This window comes from Polypterus senegalus, unplaced genomic scaffold, assembly GCF_016835505.1.
Source record: "Polypterus senegalus isolate Bchr_013 unplaced genomic scaffold, ASM1683550v1 scaffold_3129, whole genome shotgun sequence".
Lineage (NCBI taxonomy): Eukaryota > Metazoa > Chordata > Cladistia > Polypteriformes > Polypteridae > Polypterus > Polypterus senegalus.
The window spans coordinates 1-23,776 of NW_024384688.1; the positions used below are offsets into that span (position 1 = coordinate 1).

Sequence of the window (23,776 nt, forward strand, 5' to 3'; positions counted from 1 at the left end):
TTCTATCTATCTATCTTTTATATTTTTCTCATCTATCTATATATATTAGCAGAATACAAGCACTGCAGGAGAAGTGTGTTAAAGAAGGTACGAAAAAGAAAAGGAAAATTTTAAAACTAACGTAACATGGTTGAATGTAATTGTTTTGTCATTGATATGAGTGTTGTTCATATCTATCATATATATATATTTCTCTATCTATCTATATATATATATATCCCAGCTGCAGCGAGAGTAGTGTTTAAAGAAGGAAAAGAAAAAGGAACATTTTAAAAATAATGTAACATGATTGTCAAAGTAATTGTTTTGTGTATTTGGTGGCAGCGTCCAAGGTTGTTTTCGTAGCTGCATCAGAAAATGTACTACGACGTCTGACAACGCCTCCTTTTACTGTTTTCTCACAGCTTGGATTGCTGCATTATATATACACACACACACACACATCATACATACATACATACTATAATACATATATATATACACTATATATATAATATACATATATATATATATATATATACAACTATATATATCTTCATATCTACATATCTATATACATATCTACATATACACACACTCACATACATACCTATCACATCTATATACACACATACATACATACACACAAATTATATCATGTGTGTATGTATGTTGTATGTGTGTGTGTGTGTGTGTGTGTGTTGATGGTATATATATACACATACATACATATACTTGTGTGTATGTTTGTATGTGTCTATATGTGTGTGTATAGGTTTGGTCACTGAGTGCAAGGAAAAATAATAAATTATAGTCTATAGTTATTAAACAGTAAAACATTAACGTTTTAAAGTACAGGTACATTGAAATTACATTTTCTATGTGAACGTTCAAATTTGTGCCTCTGGTAATGTGCCTTACGCATTTAAAGAAATTAGTTTTGTGTCCTCTGCAGTTTAAGAGAAAGGCTTTGGTTTGGGATAAAAGGAAAAATGGTGTAAAGAAAGGAAAGTTGCCTTTTCTTTTATATAGTATAGAAAATACCAAGGCAGGGAGAGTAGTGTTAAAGAAGCAATGAAAAGAAAAGGAAACATTTTGAAAATAACGTAACCTGATTGTCAATGTAATTGTTTTGTCACTGTTGTGAGTGATGAGTGTTGTTGTCATATATATATATATATTTATATATATATATATATATAACACACACACATAAACATATATATATACATATCTACAGTATAATATACACATATATACATACTATATATATCAATATAACACATAATAAAACAATATACATAATATATACATATACATACATATCTATATATACACACAGCTATTTCAGTATCGTGCAATCGCTGTTTGTTAAACAGTTGACTCCGCCTTGCAATAACAAATCAAATCATTCAGTTTTCTTTGCTCATATGTCATTTTAGAGCTGGCGCCTGGCATCTTTTTGGCCACAAGTTCGCTTCTGTTTGGTGTGAGGTTCTGTGTTGTGGAGATTCTCAGGATGGATTGCAGGTGCTCATCAGTGAGGCGACTCCTGTGTGCTGTTTGTTAGTCTTTATCACTGAGAAGAGCTTCTCACACAGATATGTGCTACCAAACATGCACAAGGTTTGAGCCGCATGTGACGGACTTTTTGTTCTTCAAAGTCACCAAAGCGCCGTGCAAACTCAGTGCGCAATAACTCTAACTAATAACTTGCAGCATCATAAGGTAGACTTGATTAACGTGGTAAGTGTTACGCAAGGCAGCTGAGCCTGCATTATGGGATCTGTAGTTTATTGTGTTACCAGCGCTCATATACCCGGCTTTATAATAATAATACAGTATATAAAATGATCTCATGCCCTTGAGTTTGACACATATGGACTAAATAGAACTTGAAAAGATATATTTTTCAAATGTGATCGCCAATTAGATAGGTTGACGCACTACGCCTCATGCCTCAATGAGTCATCCTCCTCGCTCTTCTTTTACCGTCATCTAATGAATACACTGAGTATGGCTTTACCAAAACAATCATTGATGGCAATAAAGTATCCATTATTCAGTAGTAGATCGGTATATATATATATACATATATATACCGCGTATCGCAGGAGAAGATGTGTTAAAAGCTAGAAAAGAAAAGGAACATTTTAAAATAACGTAACATGACTGTAAAATACAGTATTTGTTTTGTGAGTGTTACTGAGTGTTGCTGTCATCAAGGATTTGATTATCATTATTTCTTTCAATCAGGTTCGTATTTGTAGGATGTGTTGTGTTCAAGTTACTTCCGTGTTTGTCAATCGTGTAAAGATGACAGGTTTTATCGATTCGTTTACTGCATCAATAAACAGCTGCTTCTTCTTTATCTGAGACCTGACAGACTGCATGCACGGGTTTTTTTACACTGTCTTCCTTTAGCGGACATTGACTTTTTCCAACGTGTGCTTGTTTCCACAGTAGCTGCATTTATGAATATGCTTATCAGCTTTATATTTTTGCTGCCTTTTCAATTGTGTAATTCGGTTTTTGTTCAGCGCTTTGGAACTGCTGCTTTTATCTGTCCCCTGCGTCAGTTCACTGAGCCGCGGGTGTACATGCATCAAGGTTCCTCAGCTGTGCTGGTGCCATCTCGTGCTATGTCCATAGCTGTATTTAATGTTACCTTAGTCCTGGCACTTAAAACTTTCTCTGTATTTGCTGGTTTGTGTCAAACACCACGCTGACCATCTCATCTTCCTCTGCATACAGTCCTTCACCCGTGAATATTTACCGTGGGAGTTTGTATTGGATTCCGCTGATCGACGGACCTTATATGGCAGGCACTAAATTACAAACGCCAGCAGCCTGTCTATGAACTTAATTTAAAGTGTAGGTTTACATCGCTTTGTTTCAAGTAGCAGAACTCATGAACATGGTAGTATATGTCACTCGCCGCTTCTTATTGTTTCGCTGCCTTCTCAATTATATAATGCATGTTTTCTTCAGCGCTTTTTGAGGTCTTCCTGGTTTTCTATGTACTGCGTGATTACGGGAGGCGTGATGATGTCCACGAAACTCCGCCCCACGGCGTTGAAGCTCATCTCCATTACAGTAAATGGGGAAAAACTGCTTCCAGTTATGACCATTACGCAGAATTTCGATATAAAACCTGCCCAACTTTTGTAAGGAAGCTGTAAGGAATGAACTTGCAAATTTCAGCCTTCCACCCACACGGGAAGTTGGAGAATTAGTGATAGTGTCAGTGAGTAGAGTGAGGGGAGGGCTTTGCCTTTTATTAGTATAGATATTAAAGTAGTACTAGGGTGCTGTACCGTGTTAGCCATTATGAATGTAGAAAACCAAGCAAATGACACTTTTATGCTAACTAAAGATTACAATATGCAAGCTTTTGAGGCAACTCAGGCCCCATCTTCAGGTGAAGTCAACATGAGGACATCTTGTCTGGAGAAGGGGCCTTTCAAAAGCTGCATATTGTATCTTTAGTTAGCCAATAAAATGTCATTGCTTGGCTTCTGACATATAGTGAAAGATCCTTTTCCCATTGTACCCTGCGATTTTTGAAAGGAAGGGACTTTTTTTGTAAATCGTAGAGATCTGAGTCTTCAAGACTGATTAATATGTCTTTTGAAACAGTAATAGGAGGAATGTGAGAAAAATTGGGCAGGTTCAATTTATCAAAGTTTAAAATGGGGACATCCTGTCAAGAACCACACTCTAGTTTGAATTTGTTTGAAATTATGTTAATACAGGAGGCTTCTGGAGTAGTATAGTGTAGTTAAAACTATGCACATATGTTTGAGCTGAACCCAAATTTGTGCAATGTGGTGAATGGTAGTCCATTCAACTATATCAAATGCTCTTCTGCATCCAAAAAATAGCAAGATCTCTGGGTGTTTGATTTAATGGGTGAATATATTATATTAAACAAACATCGAAGATTAGAAGCAGTGAAGTGAAGAAGAAGTGTTTGTCTTTATTAAATCTGATTTGGTCTTATGATATTACAGAAGGAAGCAGTTTCTCAATCCTTCTGGCTAGAACTTTGGAGAATATCTTATCATTATTCAGGGGCAAATTGGTCTCTATGATGCACTTTGTAGTATCTCCTTATTTTCTTAGAAAAGATGGAAATGCATGTTGAAAAGTTTGAAGTATAATTTTGTTGGCTTTAGCTTCTGTAAATGCTGCTAATAATAGTGGAGAAACTTATCTGAACATTCTTTAATAAAATTCCACTATGTAGCCATCAGGGCCATCTGCTTTCCTACGTTAAAGTGAGTTTATAGCATATAGTAATTCAGAGAGTACCAGAGGTTTATACAGTTCCTATGCACAAAGAGTATCTAGCTGTGGTATCTGTAATGAATCAAAAAACTTATTTGTGTCTTATCTTTAGACTGAGTAGAATATAGCTTAATAATACTTCCAAATGTGTGGGTTATATTTTTATGATCAATAATTTCATCTTCATCTGTAATTGCATTGCATACTTCCTTCCTATTTGTGGTTTTGTTGAGCTAAAACCTTACTGGCCGCTCTCAGTGTTCATAATAACGGTGTTGTGATTTAAAGATGAGCTGTGCCGTTTCTGTAGTAGGCAAGAGGTTAAATTCGGATTGCAAAATCTCTCTTTCCTATAAAGTGCCTTATTTGGAAACCTGATGTATTCAAGATCGATTCTGGTAATTTTGCAGATTAACTCAAATGACTTGGTTTCAATTTATTTATTAAGACTTGGAGAAATGGTTAAGTATTAAGTTTACTACTGCCTTTACAGAAATTCTGAAGCAGACTGATGAAAAATATCAGCAAAATACGAGTAAGATAGGGGTAAAATTAGAGTACTTAAAATTTTAAGCAAACAGTTACAACTCATATTGAAATAATTGGAAAAGCAACGGCTGCAAAATCAGAATGCAAAGTGCTTGCTGACAAACTGGCTATGCTGAAAGCCAGAAATAGAAGGAACAACATCAGAATAGAAGTCTCCTGAAAACTGGGAAGCCCAAACAGTGAAATTCACAGTTAACCATTCTCTAAAATAATTGGGAGAGAACTTAAAATTGGACACCAAGATCTCAGCAGCCCACCATATACGTGGATCGAATGCCTTAAAACCGAGAAACCTTATTGTCTGTTTTGACAAACTACAGGCTAAAGAGAACTTCATGTCTGTTATTTGTTATTATTTTTATTTGAGAGAGAGAAAAAAATGTTTGCATTTTCCCAGATTTCTCCCTGCAACAGCTGCTAAACTTGCCACATTCTACAGCATTAAACAAAACCTACGAGAGCTAAAATCAGATACAGCCTCTTGTACCCTGCCAAATTTAAAGTGCATATTAAAGGTCAGTTTTACATTTTTAGCTAAGAAGACTGATCCCAACATCCTTTTGAAACATGATCATGGGTCATACCTTACTCTGGCAAAGCAAAGAAGCTTGCAACTTGGTCCATTTGTAATGTAACATTTCCTATAACTATACATTCTATTTCCTTTTCAGCCACCTCTCTTTTTTTGTATAACTTCAATTATTATATTTAAATTTCTTCTATTAAATATACAGACATTGTCAACCACAAAGTAACTAGCTATTTACAGTGTTTTTCACATCATTTCCTTGTTTACTGTATTGAGAATGTACTATAATATGTTATAATCAGTCTCCATTGGAACTATTTAACATCATTCCCTATGTTTATTTCATGTGGACTGTAATTTCAAAAGATATCTCAACTTCAACATTACTACACTGCTGCTGGGGAGGTTTGTTTTATTCTTGATGTGCTCTGTCTTTTAGGGTGACAGAGGATGGGACTTCGTGGAGTGTGTGTGGTCTGCAAAAAAAAAAGGGGGGAGAAAGGGTGAAAGATTTGAAGAAGAAGGAGAGCAATGCTATTTCTTAGTTATTGGGTTAGAAAGGATTAATAAGTTCCAACATAAAAATAGGCTTCATAGCCATAACACCTGGAACTATAGAAATTTAGGTTAGATATGAAATGTAACAATGTACAGTAAGACTACAAAATGTCAAGAAAGGTTCAGAAGCAATGTCTTTATGACCAGTGAACTGGAATGTCAAAGGTCAAGCTCATGAATTAAAGAGAAAGTATCCTCTCACTTAACAAGTTTTATTTTTACTGGAGACTCGCTTAACAATTAAGCACCAGATTTGGTTGCAAAGGGAGTGGACTGGTTAAATTTTTCAATCCAGATATAAAAAGAAAACTAAGGGTGTGGGAATCTTAAACACAAATTCCATTTGTAGCATCAGATGTAATATCTAATCCTGAAGGCGGCATGTTATGCTGATGGGCAATATAATTAATACTTAAAAGTAATTCTGATAAATATCTATGCACCTAACATGGATGATACAGATTTCATCCAAAATGTATTTGCATCTATCCCTAATGTGAACATGCCTAAAATTATAATGGCTGGAGACTGTGCGTTTTAAATGCACACCTGGGTAGGTGTTCAGCTACAGCAAAATCATAATCTACTGTAATACTACAGAAATAATTACACAGTTTTTTAATGGATCAGTACTTATCAGACCCATGGATGTTTTAAAATCCTAACCTAAGAGCATATTCCGTCTCACAAGTTTATTATTGCTACTGAAGAACTGTTTAATTTCTTCACAGACAAGTTTTTGCCGTTATCAAATCTTCTAAGCACAATGCCATTGTTATCTTGACCACATCCTCTGATAATGTATCTTAAATACTTTAACTATGGCCTACACACTCATCTCTTAGCTGGTGTCTTAACCCCCTGTCATTAATTGACAAGAACTGTACAGAATTCATATCCAAGCAAACTGATTATTTTCTACTGACAAATACCTCCACAGAGGTCTCTGCTGGAATACTCTGAAGGCATTTTTAAGAGGACAGAATGTCACCATTGTCAAATATATATATTTTTTTCACATAATACAATACATTGTGGTGTTAAGTGAAACTGACATATACAGATCGCCCAAATTGCAAGCATATATAAGAATTACATATTTGAGATGTTTTATAACTTATTCACTTGTACATATCACTCCAAGAAGCCATGGTAAGCGCTACAAAATTTATTTTAGGACTAATCATTTTCACAGTACTGCTTGTTCAAAGGACTACTTAATGGTTCAGTGGAAGGACTCAAACAGATGAAGGTTGCAGTTTTACCACATGAACCGTCTTCTCAGTTCTTCTGTGTTTCAGAATACCTTACTTCTTTAGGTAGCTGCTTTTATCATCTTGGCTATTTCAGTCAGCTTTTTGTGCCTGTAGGCTGGAAAGTCCCAAATCCCAAAATATTCCTCTCCAGTGGATGCATTATTGTACACACAGCTTTGTGTTTAAAGATGCCTCAGTGAGCCCGTATTCTACATTTGAGTTTCAAGTAAAAAGTATATCCACACCTGAAATTTTCATAGAAGCAAATGGGAAATCTGCCTCAACTATGCGCACTAAGTACAGATGTTCACTGTGTATTCAGACTAGCCCATACCTGAATTGTAGATCTCATTTTTAATACTCAAAATCAGCTGTAGATAAATTTGATTTTGTCTAGGCAAGCTACAATTTTACACATCTAAAATGTAATAATGTTAGTCAAATTAAGGCAATATTAAAAACCACCTTGCCATCTGACTCATGACATTAACTTGCAAAGAGGAATTACAATTAGAGCAGTCTATATTTACATGTTAACTTATTTATAATACAAATAATTATTAAAGATCTTATACATTGTGTTTTTAGTTGAAAAACATTACAGACGCAGTAACTAATTAATTTGATTAATGTCAAAATTAGTAGATTTAACTTACCTGCATGAAAATGTGACAGGTAGAGACAAAGGTTAAAACGGCATGCATTACAATGGTCCAGGTGGCTTTAACTTTAAAGATGTTGATCCACAAGTAGTACTGTAGGTCCATATTTTACTGTAGGACTGCTTTCTCAAGTCTAAGCTTTGCATAAATGAGTGTTTTGTTAGGGCACAAAAATGAAAAAGTACAGGTGTACAGGTTTACTACTTACAGTCTTGCAGGTTAACAAAAGTTTAGCAATGCTAGTACCATAAAATTTGCTAGTATCGGCACCTCACTTTAAAGATTTTACTTGCAAGAAAAGAAAAACAAGATTGTCACTGGCACAATTCTATCCAGTAAAGTGTTTCTTTAGTTCTATTTTTATTACATTCAGTAGTATCTACGCCAACTCAAATTGCATTTTTAAATAAAATTTGAACATGTCTCTGGCTTGAATGCAACATAAAGTTCACTCTTAGAAGATGCAAATTGGACAATTAGTTAAAATGTCAGAATGAATCACATTACCAATTTAATGTGGTTAAAAAATCCAGTATTTATATACAATCTGTAGCAATCATCTCAAATGATGCCTCAAAATGCAGGAGTTCAACCCACCAGGTTTATGAGCATAAGTGCTTAAATAAAACAAGATACAATGAGAGGTTATCACTTATTTTTTATTTATATAATCCCATGACCCAAAACGAAATCAGTTGTTCCGTGTCACTCCTAATAAACGCAGTCACAGGCAGGGGCTCAGACCAGATGCCCTCCCCTTCAGAAAAGAAACTAAGTCTCTTTACAGCAAGCCCTTTTAGAAGGCCCAGACAACCTATAGCACCCCTATGCCAGCCCAATTTGTCAGAAACTGGATTGCTACAGTGAAATACAAAGCACTATAACCCATTCCACACCACAACTTTCTGCACTGCCACCCCTGCATGTTCATGACAGTTTAAGAGGAATCCATTGCATCCAGAAAAGGAAGGGTTAGGTGGAGAGATTTTATTAGAATCCCATGGCACAAAAAAAAAAACAAAACACTACAGCCCTAGATATAACTTAACCTTCAAATTAAACAAATATCTTCTCATTTCATTAACTGAATATGATCTATGGAAATTCATTTCAACACAAGCTTTTAATTATACATAATAAATTTTTGGTACTTGTGTTGTAAGAAGTGACTAATTTTAACTTAAAAATGAATTATAAAATTTCACAAGTGCTAAGAATTGTCCAACAAGCAATTTAACTACTTTAAAGCAAAAGCCAAACCCACAGTGAAACAGTGGACGCATTCTGTGCTGTCATTTTATCAACATTTCCCAATCCCACATAGCCATAAAGTGGTGCAGAGTACTAAAACTCACAAAACATGCAGTCCACAATCCCTTTTAAAATATAAATTCTGTATAGCAAGTTAAGAAAATGTGGTTCAACTGGTTGGCTGATTTGATGTTGTATATTTTTAATAAAAGGTCATGTAGCTTAAAAGCATGTCTTAGTATGGTTCTGAAATGCAAAAACCAAGTCTGTAATTAAACTCAAAGCCAAGGAGTATAACAATAATTGATGGTCAGAAAACTTAAAGATCTAATCAATCTAAACTACTTGGCGAGACATGTTCAATACAAAGGAAAACTGATAAAGAACAATGTGATCAATGCTCTTCATAGTGATATTTACTATACAAGCTGGGGTTAGTGAGATACTCACTCAAAAGGAAAAACTGATCAGGAGAGATAAACTGATTTAAACTCTCTTAAAGGATGGACGAACAGCCAGACATTGCATGGTCCCAAATTCATGGCTATGATCTGGTTAAACAAAGAAGTGTAACTGGTCCCTTACCAGTTTAGGGCCAGCTATATTAGTGGATAGTACGTCAATTATGTTTCTGGGTCTGCAACTAATTAAAAAAAAAAAAAATATATAGTTGACAAAATTTTGCCAGAGGGCACCCACTGTTGGCAACAATTTGACAAGTTATCCTGTGGCAGCAGGGAGTCTGAGAGGCGAAGCAAGGACTGTGAGGTGAAACTGCACAAATCAGACATACAGCTTTTCCCCTTTTCTTAAAAAAAAAAAAAAAACAAAAGGAAAGGCTGAAAGAAAGGTGAGAAAAGGCTGCTTTGTCTGAGGTGTGTTCCTGTTCTCGTTCAAGTCAGGGTTGGAGCAGACACTACAGAAAAGTGGCGAGGTGGAGTGTCCAAGAAAGTGGTGCTCAGTCTCCAGCCTCATTTTCTTCAACAGCCTCCAGTGGTGGCATTTTCTGCATTCTTGATGCCTACAAAAGAAAAAATTTAGGAAGAGAGAAATTAGTTATGGCATTAAACACCACCAAGAAATATTGGTCTATTTTTAATTGTAACATTTAGTATACAAAAATATAACTTTGCTAATAATTCTTAGCCTGATTGGTTATTTAATTTGAATTCTTTTAGTGTTTCCTAAAATAAACAAACAGCGCAGCAAGGCAAATTACCTTACATTTTTCCTTGATGTACACAAATGATCCCATTTTGTAGAATGTGGATCCGCTAAACTTAATGACATTTCTGATTTAAACTTTGGAACTAATGCAAAACCTCAAAATTTCATTACAACCAAATGTGGCCTTTACAAATCTTCTAGGCACAACTTCAAGCTTTTAAGTCAATGAGGCCTAGCAGCTAAGTCACTGGGCTGAAAATAACTTAAGTTTGTCACATGCGTTGACAAACTTAACTGGCTAGACTCCAACAGTTAAAGAACGATACTATAGCTTGGTATCTATAAATGACCTTAGCTTTGCTTTGCTTTTACTATAAAATTTCAAGACCTTGTTCAAAAGACTCCAGGTTTCCTTTTTGGCATAATTTCTTGACCTATTCTGATCAAAACTGGCATCTACAATTTATTTATTGTTGCTGTGATCAAAAGATTTCAAAAGGAATGAGTAAAGACCATGTCTCATTTCATAACTTTCCAGCCATTTTCACTTACAGACTTCATTTTAACAATCTTGGCGAGTCTGCAGCAGTCCTGGCACATCTCCAAGACCACCAGTTGCATAGTGAGACATACCTAGCGACTTAGCCCAACTAGTCCATGACTGACCAAACTAAACAGGTTTTAATTTGTCTTAAGCAGTAGGGTGGGCTTTATGTGCATGACAGCTGACAATCAATGAGCTCCACTTGGTAGTACAATGCATATAATGCTGCAATAAGAAACAAGAATGCAGTGTTTTAGACCTTGCAAACAGAACAGAGGCTTGTATGTCTTAAGTGTTTTAGGTACCATGTTAGAATGGAAAAAATGTCAAGATCACTGCTGAATATGCGTCCCTAGGAAAGCTTTAAACGGAACCAGCTATGTCAGCAGTGTGGCTATCAGAAATAGGCAAGCTCATGAAACTCTGAAAATAAGTCGCCATGCAGTTGTGTAACTTGGCATGCTCTGCAATTTTTAGTTGTGTAAATTGACATTCTTCAATGACAAAATCAATGGCTACAGCAAATCTGACATCTCCTTTAACTTAAATCATGTAATATGACAATCAGCATAAAGATGATAATTCTTCATCAGAAGAACACATTTGCAGAAATCAAGACCAAGCGCTGACAGACAGGTGCAATGGAAACCCTGAACAGACAATAACCAGCATTCAAAATCTGTCTGGGTCAAAAATTGTCAAAAATACTTGTCAGAAAGGCGATACATTTCTTTGCATGTCACAATTTATAGCATCCATAAAGTGCTATATTAAAGTTTAACTGCTGCTGGAAAAATTATAATATCCATAAAACTTTCACTAAGAGAGGATTTAGTAATGGGAGCAGTGAAAGTACAAATAAGGCAGACCATCTCACTTCTCTGTCCCAAGCAAAATCTCAGTCAATTTCCTGGAAAATTAAGTCTCAGGACATCCCTTTAGTCTATTATCACAGGCCCCTTTTACTGGGACATCTCCATTATGTCTTCTACTGAAGCCACCTAAGAGGCACCCTTACCATTTGCCCAGACCACCACAACAACAAACTACTTTCAATCCACTGAAGCACATGGGTGAGTGCCCTCCTTTAACATATTTACCATAAGAATGTAGGCAGAATTCACATTTAACAAATGCAGGGACAAAAGTCATGCAACAGTATCCCTATAACTCTATACTTTTGTACATCCTTCCAAAGATAAAATGAAAAAAAATCATAGGCGTTAAACAGCTTACAAAACATGTTAGAACAGGACGTTAAACCCTACTCTTCCCAAATATCAAGCAAGGCTCAAGACTTAGTTTGTTGTTCAAACACCAGGACAAGCTTCTATTGCTCCTCCTGGCTCTTAATATCTCCATTCCTACAGGAGAAATCACTGAAAATGAACAATACGGAAATTCTCTTAAGAAAATGACCCCATTAAATTCTGCCAAACTACAGATACTGCTGCAACTTTCTAAGCAATGCGAAAAAGTGGTTTAATCACGATAGACAATACAATTAATATTTAACACCCTTGGTATTTCTGACAGAATGGCAACAGCTATTCTCAAACCACCGCAGTCTCAGAAAAAGACAACAGACTCCTTCAAATACTTCCAATAGTGCAGACACCAAGGAAGGAAAGTCTGTCCAGTTTAGAAACTCTTTGAAGTGCTTCTTCCATCCCCAATATATTCCAATATTAGTCAACACATTTCCACCTTGCACTGGAAGTTCCACCTATACACACTTTCTTTAAAAATCTATAAAATTCAACTGCGCTTGAGAATACTCCAAAAATCCTTTGTGTTTTACACTATCACAGCTAGTACCAGGATATCCCGTTTAACCTAAAATATCCCATTAAAACATTTTTTAAATCCTACTGCTATAGCAGTTTTCACATTCCTCCCCATGTATGTTTACCAACATGTCCTATTAGAGACACCAAAAAAGTGATTACATCCTTTTGGCCACCTCATGAAATATTAACTCACAGATTTAGGGGAAGCTTACATAAAGGAAAAGATTAACTGTCCATAACTGGAGAATCTACTTAATGTTCCTTGGAAACCTGCACTTTCACTTTGGGTTTAATCAAAGTCAGTGAGAGAGTCATATTTTAAGAAACTATACTCATTTTGTTAATGGTCATAAATGAGGCTATAATAATGAAAAATATGTTGGGATCAGGGCTTGCACTGTTAAATATATTAAGTATATACAGACTACCTTCTTTTTCTTCTTCTTCTGTGTTTTTCTACTGGCAGAGCTCTGTAGAAGTGCCTAATCAGAAAAAGAAGACAGGGTTAACTATCAGTACAACAGACCAAACACACTGAAAGAATCAATGGCTTTATTTTTCTGAGTAACTATCCTCTTATCTATCCCCACATACAGCCAGTCTTACAGGAAAAATATTTGGTCATTTATGGCATCTACATTAATAATTTTTCAGATCAACACTGACTAGAGGAAAAGAAAACGTGCAGATTAGGATGAAGTTATTGTTAAATGCTGGTAGTTTTAGATTTGCATTTTCTGTACAATAATAAGCACTGTGTTATGAGAATAGTTTGTGAGTTCTTGAAATTTTTAAGCTTCATGCCATCATTTTTCAACCTTTACAGATATTTCCCAAAGAACTGCATGATTTCACCAGTTACCGTTTTTTGTTCCATTAATATTTTTAGGCAAGTTAGCTATGTGGAAAAGTGTGCAAACAGTAAACTAAATCAAACCAACGAGCAACTGATAAAGACATCTATATTGGATAATCTTTAAGGCAGCAAAGATCTTAATTTATGGAAATTAACTTCACTGCACAACACTGGACTTCTGCTCACTTAGCAGCACATGAATGCAGAGTGACCTGTGTAGACATTTTTGTGAACTGAACACCAGCTCAAATAAGTGTGAAATGGCCATGCCAGGTAATCAGAGAATGCACTACCAGTTCTATATATCTAAATATATATATATATTTATTCTATTACATACCTTAAGATCAGAGTCTTGGACTTCATGTTCCGATTTATACAGATCAGACTCAAAGGTCCACTGGTGATGCGATGGGCCCATTGGGCATCAGGAGGACTGTGAACTTGAACTGGGCTACAAACTCTCCTAGATTTAAAAGTAAATAAATAAATAAATAAATAAAAATCAGACTGAAAACAATGCATTCTCAATCACAAAGTAAACTTTCTTTAATGGGAAAACTATCATTGAATGAAATTACATGCTTTCTATAAAGATGTCAGAATTTGACATTTGACCACTTAGGTTATCACCTTCACTATTTACTGTGATGATATAGGGTTGGAAATACCTTGCATAAAAACTTTCAAGATAAAATTTACCAAGTTCACAACATATCACGGTGACAGACAACACGTGTAAGTCAACTAGAGTATCTTAATTTCATAAAGTTTTTTCTCCAAAATAATGATTAATCACGACGCATATTTTCAGTAGGGTTATTTTATAGACTAATAATCTTTCAACAGAATGGATTATTCCAGGAATTGATGTAATTTTAGCAGCTTCAGTTGTTAATTATCATAAATAGTAATTGGGACACCTGTGGTGTATACAAGGGCCTACATGTAGTGCCAGTGTCTTCTTGTGTTTAAGACAAATGGGAAATCAAAAGAATGGAGTCAACACCTTAGGTTAAAAAAAAAAAATTTTGGTCTTCACATGACCTGTTTCTCCTTAAGAGTCATCTCTAAAAGTATCAAAGGTACCACAAGCAACTGTACAATCAATTAGAGGAAAAATTAAACACTTGGAACCATACAAATTTTACGTCATTTTAAAAGGAGGCACAAACTGATGCCCAGGGATGAACAAAGTTTGTTTGAAAAGGATCAATAGAACCTCAAGACAAAAAATAAGAAAATAGGTGGAGTGGAAGTACTAGGAACATAATGCCATCGTCCACCATTAAAGAGCACTTCATTGCCATGACCTAATATATCCAACAATGAAGCAAAAACATTTATATTTAAGCATTTACTGTCAAAGTGATATCCGCTTTCGCTAAATGACTGCAAGTTAACTAAAAAGTATGCACAGTCATTTACTGGTAGTTGCTTTTGAATGCTATTTATGCCAGAAATGTGCTAAAAAGGTAGTCATTCCTAGCAAGATAAATAAAGCCTACAGACACAGGTTTGCCAGAACTGTTGTTTATAAAAGGCAACTACTGTAATTACATTTGTCTGCCGTGATATTTCTTAAGCAAAAAAAAAAAAAACACACTAGTCTGAAAACATTTTACTTTCCTTCCACAAAAATTTATTTCCTGCACAAACCACACGGCGGTTTAAAACTAAGCTTTAGGACATCTGTCAAGAAGCAGGAAAACTATGTGAAAAATGACCAGAAAAGGGTAGATTTGAAATACAAATGTAATGTGATGCGATGTGATGTAAGGTAATTTATGTTGTAAATAAAATAAGCCTGTCTTTACTTTAGGACATTTAGAAATGCACTGTGAACAGATCAGACTTTGCTGTAAAGAAAACATGTCTTTACTTCATGTGGCTATTTCTGAATTATGCTACATGCATTATAGACCTGAACAGTCTACTTTGGAAACGTACGCTGCATTCTACACAGGTAAGCCCAAGTCATTCTCTGTATGTGTGACAATTTCATATGTGCGCAATGGTCTTATATTGTTACATATCCACCATAACAAGGTTTGCAATGACTATGCTATAGAAACATGTAAAAAGAGTACTATATTTTAAGAAGCGAAATGGTGGCTCTGAGGTTAAGGATCTCTGCTGATATGTGGAAGGTTGCTGGATTGTTACTGCCAGAAAGGATCCTACTCCACTGAGCCCTTGAGCAAGGTCCTTAACCTGAGAATTGCTCTGAAGGTGCTGTAACAATGGCTGACCATGCAGTCTGACCACCAAAGGTCATGCGAAAAACAATTACCAAGGAGATCAATATAGTATATAATTTAATTAAAAAAATTCTCTGTATACAACAAGGTCAGCAATGAGTATGCGACAGAAACATGTAAATAGTACCATGTTTTTCAAACAATTTTACTCATTTTTGGCTTTAATCTAAAGAAAGTTCCAAATCTTAATTGAATGTAGATATCCCTGGCTGCTTCCACAACTGGGTGACAGCCTTAAGTCAAAGCAGAGAACATTTAATGGTCATTTTACTTTTTTATTTTTCTACCACAACATGCAGCTGAACTCATATTCTTAAATACAGATAAGTATTTAGTGAATTGTTAGTACATAAAGTATGACCAGAAGGTTTGTTCACAACATCATTTAAAGTTTCTCATTCTAACCTCCCAAAGTTAATCAAAGAGCATAAATGAGTGTCACTGAAGTACAATATCAAACACAAAATCAAAGTTATCCCTTGACTAAAAATTAGATAACTACATTTGATTTCTAAATTAAAAGACCACCTAACTCAGAAAGTTCTACTTCCTTCTTTGTCTCCTAAACTTCAATTCACAATTAATTGTAGTCAAGAGTCTACACAATGTTGTCTACTAGTGCAATAAGGAAATTTATGCAAATTTTGAAACAATACTTTATAAAAGCATAGCACTCTGCTAAGCCAAAAATGACTCAATTGAAAGGGCATTTGAAAATATAGTAGAAAGACTAACATTTGATATAGTTTAATGATAAAACCAAAAATATAGATGAACAACAGTGAAAAAGAGTGAAGAAATAATAAAACTACTTACCTTCCTTTTCATACAGCACATTGAATGGCTGCAGCAGTTCATGTTTGGCACACTCTACCACACCCATTCGAGCCTTCTTCTCATCTTCAAAAGCCCTAAATCAAAAAAAGTTATAGAAAGCTTAAAAGCTACAGCTTCAATGATGAATCTAGTTTTGCTACACTTACACATTTAAGAAAAAAAGTTTATTGTTAATAATAAGATAATAAATAAGTTAAGAGAGAAAAAAATCCCTGGGGCCATTAACACTTTTTGACCCAAGTGCAACCTCCTAAATTCTGTTTTGAATATCTTGGTATTTCTAACTGTAAAATTCTTAAGTTCTCAGAATATAAATTTAGGTTTCCAGTTATGTCAGTTACTTATATTACAATATAAAAAACATTGCAAACAGACAACAAAATGGAATGAGTTTTTACATTTTCATATTCAAAATAAGGAGAACACACAGAATGAGATCATAGCATCTTATTTATACAGTAAGTGCATGACAATTTTTGTAGCAGTTTTAAGCCTTTGGTTTTGTTTATTTATTTATTTATTTATTCTGAGAGCATGTTGCAGAATTTGATTGTAAATAAAGATAGATTACACTATCATTAAGTGCTTTATGTCCTTGAACTCAGTACAAATTCAGCTTTAGATTTATAGCAGGCACTATTGAAAAATAACATTTTGGTTGTATTGACACTACAATAAAATAAGGTAATGTAATATAAAATATGGAAAATAGTGTAAAGAGACAAAGATAAAACGGAAATGCATCTTCATAGTTTCATTATAAAACAACACAGAATTATACAGAAGTTAAAAACAAAACATTTGTAAACAACACTTTTGAACTGAAAAAAGTTACTGTGAGTCTGTGGTGCCTTTATCTATCAGTCCCTGTATATGCTCCCTCCGGTGGCTTGATGGCTACCGCTGACTTGTTTGGTTGTCGCTTTCAAGTGCACCGAAATGGCCAAATATTTTACACCTTTCGACAACCGCAATGCCTTCTAAACATCTTAGATTCACAGGTGAGATTTCAGTAGTGGACACTTTGATGTTTATGAATGTTTAAACTCTCAAAAGCTGGATGTGATTTTATCGATGAAACCAGTTGTGTGCTTAGCAACGCTTGACAGATGCCAAATGTTACTTCAACACAACAAATCCTGCAAATACTTCGAAATTGAAACAAACCATGAAACTCAAACCGATTATGACAGCAGCAATCCAAGCTGTGAGATTTGAGACAAGATTACTGTTCACATGGCCAACTGTAAGTTGCATGCTCAAGAGTAAGCTCAGCGCACAGCTTGGTCATATTACAACGGAGGCGAACTGACAACATGGTATACAAAGAGATCCTTAACAAATAATAATCGGGATATTTTCCTCAGTTTAAAAGATTCAATTTTCTTCTTAATAAAAATTTTAATGCAGTATTCAGCTCTGACACGGTATTTTGCTAGTAGATATAGATAGATAGATATAGATATATAGATGAGATAGATATACTATCGATATATATCTATATCTATCATATATATCATATCTATATCGATATAGATATATATCTGTATCGATATAGATATATATCTGTCGAATAGATATATGTCTGTATCGATATAGATATATATCTATATCTATATCGATATATAGATATATATGACAACACTACTCATATCAATGACAAAACAATTACATTAACAATCATGTTGTTGTTTTTAAATTTTTCCTTTCTTTTCATAACTTCTTAACACCTATCTCCTTTCTGCGCTGGTATTCTGCTAGTAATAAATAAAGCTAGAATAACCATGGCATCTGTAAAGTGATCCACTGCCAGGAATATGCTTCATGACAGGCTTCTCGGCATGATACACACATAAAGACAATCAGTGCCTTGAAATAATTTTAATATGGGTGTGTCAAACAAGGCAGCATCATCAATGCCACATGCTTGTTCAGACAAATTAAACCTGTAGTATGTATAAGCAAAGGCAATCTAGTCTGGCAGCTGGTATTAACAGTTTTTTGCTTTTTCCCAGTTGTACATGTTCAGTGAAACAAAGGTCTCATCCAGCTCTGTTTATTGTAAAACAAGTGAATGTCTTGAATTCTCATTTTCATGCATGAAAGTGTAAATTTCTTTTCAAATTTCAGGTCATCTTTTTAGATCATATCACTGTAATTAGGATAAGAATGAGGGCTGCCAAGATCACTGCGATTGACTCGCTCAGGGTATCACCCGTTCCAAAGGCTCCTCTCTGGCAAACGTCTTCATGCAGTGAAAGCAAAACAGCCTGTCACTAAACATTTTTCCCCAAGTGCAGTTATTTTTACTAATCAGGTCTGAGCTTCTACTCAGTATCTATGTATACCCACACACTAAACTGCCCGCATATTGTAATCCCTACTATCTCTATTTTTTGTATTGCCCTTGTATGCAGTCATTATATTCTAACATTTTATATTTTACCTTCTATTTATCTTTTGTATTCTGTGTTGTCCTTGTATGTTGCACCAATACTATCAAGACAAACTCCTAGTACACACTAGTGCACCTGCTCAATTAAGTGAATTCTGACTCTGATTAAAGTTAACAGTGTTGAGTAAAACTACAACTGAAATTAAAATGTACTTTACAGTTCAATGAACCACAATGTACAATGTCATTCTGAGATATGCTTACCTGAGTGAAAGGCATGGTGGCAAAACGCCTCAACCTCACTGAAAAAGGCACAGAGATGTTTTCATTTTCAGACCATACTGCTTTGCAGGGTCTCTCTTGTAAATTGTGGTTCTCTGGCCTGCATCTTTGGCCTGGAAAAAAAATCAATAAATTAACTGCAACATAACAAATATATTCCCCTAATTTTTTCAAAATAAAATAAAAACCAAGTTTTGAAAAGCCTGCAAAACACCACTCTCTACTGTGCAACCTTGTAATTTATTCATTTGTCTAATGTTCACGTGTGAAGAACATTTTCAAAAGCTTGTGGAAATCTACACTGAAAGTGTCCATCTCTGTCCCAGTGTTCTTGACAAGCTTTGAATTATGTTCAAACTGGGATCAAATGCACCAAATTTTTAAAATTTTAAAACTTCAATTGTGCCACTTCTTAATCTCCGTTTTGCTAAACTAAAGGTTCAACTCTTTCACTCTTTCCTAACAGCTGATACTGATCAGTGTTGAAATTGGTCTAGTCATTCTGCTCTGGTGTTCCTGCAGTAGTGATCGTCTTTTTTGCTATATGAAGACCAAACCTGCCCACAGAATTCTACAATATGCCCCACTAGTGTGTTTTATATCTTAAGTACAATTTCCTTTGACTTATACTCTGACATTCTTCTACATAATGTTATTATTGTTCATAATGGTTTCCGTAAACAGTCTGGATGTAGACAATGCACCATGATTCCTAGGTCATTCCCATAAGATGAAATGATGAAAACAGATGTAGAGGAAAAGAGGAGAATATTTGCTGTTCATATTTTGACTGCTGTGCAGTGCACATGTCTTCTAAAAGTGAAACGTTTGTAAGTTACTATTATATATGGTAAAATATATATATATATATAAAAGAAAAAGGGTGTAGTTTCAGAACACTATTCCATTAACTGTTTGACGTAGTTTAGCTTTTAAAATAATGAATACTGTCAGGGAAGTCTATTCCAATCAGACTTCCCTTTAATAATTTTTTTCCATTTCACAGTACTCTATAAGCGTCATGTTTACCTCGTTTTAGAAATTACATTATATAACTTGTCATTAAGCAATACAAAAGCCATGACACCGAAATCCAAAAATGTGTTTATGATGTGCCTTTCCTCTTGACAAAACATTGTAGTACAACATTATAGCAATATTCACACTGCAATTAATAGTAATAATCTTGCATTCAGCTAATGACCAATGACATAACAAAACTATACTAAAGCTTCTATTTTTCTGTTCAACAGTTGCCAGATCAAGTCAAGATAATATATCGTTTCTTGCATTTAGCAGTACATACCGATTTTTTTTGTCTTGATTAAACTTGGAGGGCTGAAATTTAACAAACATTTTGTAGACTTAAAGACCAGTGGAATAAAAATGTACTAGTCCTATTTATAAATATGTACTAGTCTTTTCTATAAAACACTTAACACCAGTATCAAGAAAAGGCTGAATTTTAGTGCAGGATTGCCCACAAAGTAAGCAATTTCGCAAATTCAAATTTTTGGATGACTTGAGCAGTATGAAAATCAGCTGTAGAAGGTTGACATCTCTCCAACTCTGACAAAAAGGACAATCCAGTAGAAAATTAAGACTTTATGAAAGCCTTTCTCTATGCCACAATTCTGTTTTACACTTATGGTCTTCCAGAAATAAAATCAGGCTTCTCAGGCATGATTCATATGGCAGGATATTTCAACTTCAAATGTTGCACTAGTACATACAAATTATGACCAGACAAAGGTCTAATTATAAATGCAAGTAATTAAAATGTATAATGCGATTCCAGGGACTATTCCTATTGATTTCAATGGTGCAGTCAATTAGAAACATTTGTACATAAATTTTCAGTTTACAGCATATATTCCCACAACCCTTTTCGTTATCTTTTAACTCGCTAAGCAGCAGAAGACTGCAAACACAAACAAAAATTCCCTTTTCCTCTCCTGTGCTGACTAGGACATCCACAGCATAAACTTCATGGACTTCAAACTCTGCCTTCATGGTCCTTCCTGTGTAAAGTAAGCATGGACAATTAATTATATTTTCAATAAGAAACTGGTATTTCAGGACTCTTGCCTTTTGAGTCACTCACCTTGCTGGTCTGTTGGGTTCTGAATAATGGTCTTCTCACCATCAATAACATGTTGTTTCAGCTGATGTGACAGCATACCTGGACAAGAGTTCAAATGTCAATTAAAAAGTGTGGTGTTAGAAGAAAACAGAGAACAACAGGTTATGCACAAACAAGCTGAATGATGCAATAAAACCAAAGTAAAAGCTGTCTAGTTATATCAATACTGCAAAATAATAAAGTGGGGAAGATGATCTTTACAATTCAGTATCCTATTTTAGGACATACCGATGACCAAAATGTAATTTTAAAACATAATTCTCAAAATTTACTTTTTCCAAAATGAATCTTATTAAAACAGCAAGATACAAATTTACCTTCAACTGGTGTACACTTAAAGGACTGGGCAATCTTATTCCATGCCTCTGTTACTTGGGAATTCTATATGAAAGAGGATAAAACAAGCATGTTATCCAAGGACTATCTCCATGTGACTAACAGCACAAGCAGGAAGATTTTCTACTCTAAAACACTGCCTTAGAACTTTAAGGAACTCTTGCATTTTCACACCACAATGTTGTCACTTTGTAGAGTGCATTTGTTTTAACTATAAACATTGTTCCTTCAGATGTTATTAAAAGGCACAAATATTTTCATATTGGGATCTCAGTCCATGATGATTGCCAACTGCAATACAGTGGGGATAAAAATAAACTCTATTCAGAAACAAATCTCACCTGGTTCCCTGGTTTGACTAATCAAAGCTGCTTCGCCACAAGATGTGCTGCTCTGATGACATCAGCCTTACGGCCCGTCACAGGGTTTTCCTGAGAACCAAAAATTTAAAAATTAGTCCTGTCTAACCATCATTCTCAAAGAGTATCTCTGTGCTTAAGAATATGTAAGATTGGCTCTTGACCGCTGAGGTATTTACTGAAAACAATATTTTAAATCAACAGTAAGTGAATATATAGAAGCAGGTTTCTGGTTTCTTAAGCATCCAGATTAGAGTATGTTTCTATATTAAGTAGCAGCAAGATGGGAAAGTTCTCCAATTCTAACATCAGAGCAGGTCTCCAATTTAGCGTAATATAACAATAAAGCACTCTTGGTCAATTTCTCTCTAAAAGTCACTTTTAATTCTGAGCAAACACACAAAGCAAATGATAATAGGGACAAAACTTGTAAAAGATACAAAATGTAGAGGATGGATGCAGAACAAGAAAAGGAAATTATACAACATCATAAAAACAAACTAGGTTAAGGAGAAAATAAATCAAATTATCAGTTAATTTGTGATTTTTACTATTTAAGCAAATGCCATCAAGAATGGTTCTGAATAACTAAATTCCTCAAGCCTACTTTTGCAATGTCAGCTTTAAAAAATACACATATACAGCACATACCTTAGAGACACCTACAACAAAACTGTGGCAACGTAGCAATAAAGCCATCAACATGAACTCCCAGGTCACTGCAAGAGAAGAGAGAAATGTTAATGCCATACTACTAAAGTGATGGTTGACAGCAAGCGTCATTGAGACAAATGTTTGCTTCAGAGATTCATTATTTCTTTAATCTCCCAGGTTGCAAAATAATACCACAAGTTATTACACATCAAAAGATTACTGTTTGAATCAACTGAAGTTTACAAACTGCTCCAGCAATATCATCATTGTATATACATAAATAAAACCAAAACCATTGGTCACTATCTCTACTTCTGAGGATGCACATAATGCTGATTGTTTTAATTACGGTTAGTTCTAAGTACAATTAAAGTAGTAAAAGGTGTACTTGCCATGTGCAAATAATTACCACTTGTAATACAGAATGAAAAACGCTCTGAGACTGCAATTTAGTGTATTATGGGAAAGTACTCTACTTTCATGCCTAGCATGCCATACACTAACACAAATTCATCATGTTTAAAACAAACAAAATGCAGTTATACAGAAATGTGAGCATATGACTTCAACCACTGATTATCTTTTCTTTTTCTAATTATTATAAGTCCTAGAATATCCAAGTAATGAAATGATTCAACAGTCTTAGGGTGTGCTGGTGCAATAAAAAGAAAATTTAATTCAGTATTAAAACAGGTGGGAAGACCAGTGTTAAATATCAAACTATATAATTCAAGCCAGAACAAAGCACACACACAGACAAATGTGTTATATATACACATTTATACATAAATAAGCCCTTGACACATTAGAGACGAAAGTGGAGTGTGTTTAAAAACTTTCGCATTAACTTCATTGTACTTTTTTTCTCCCCATCAAAAGCACATCTATATTTTTATCTGTATTATTTTATATGATAACACAGTGCCTTGAACCAATCCTAATTCACTGTGTGACTAAGAAAAATAACTATCACTTCACTAGTTTGTGAGAACAGTTAAACAGTGCAATGCTCCTATTTTGGGAAACCTTGTTAGGTCTCCCTTTTTGTTTAAAAAGAATTCAAATTGGGGAAAAAAAC

General features: G+C 34.7%; 1 pseudogene; it reads right to left on the reverse strand.

Moving 5' to 3' along the window:
- Nucleotides 1-10,032: 10,032 nt before the first annotated feature.
- Nucleotides 10,033-22,763, reverse strand: LOC120522077 (annotated as a pseudogene).
- Nucleotides 22,764-23,776: the final 1,013 nt, after the last annotated feature.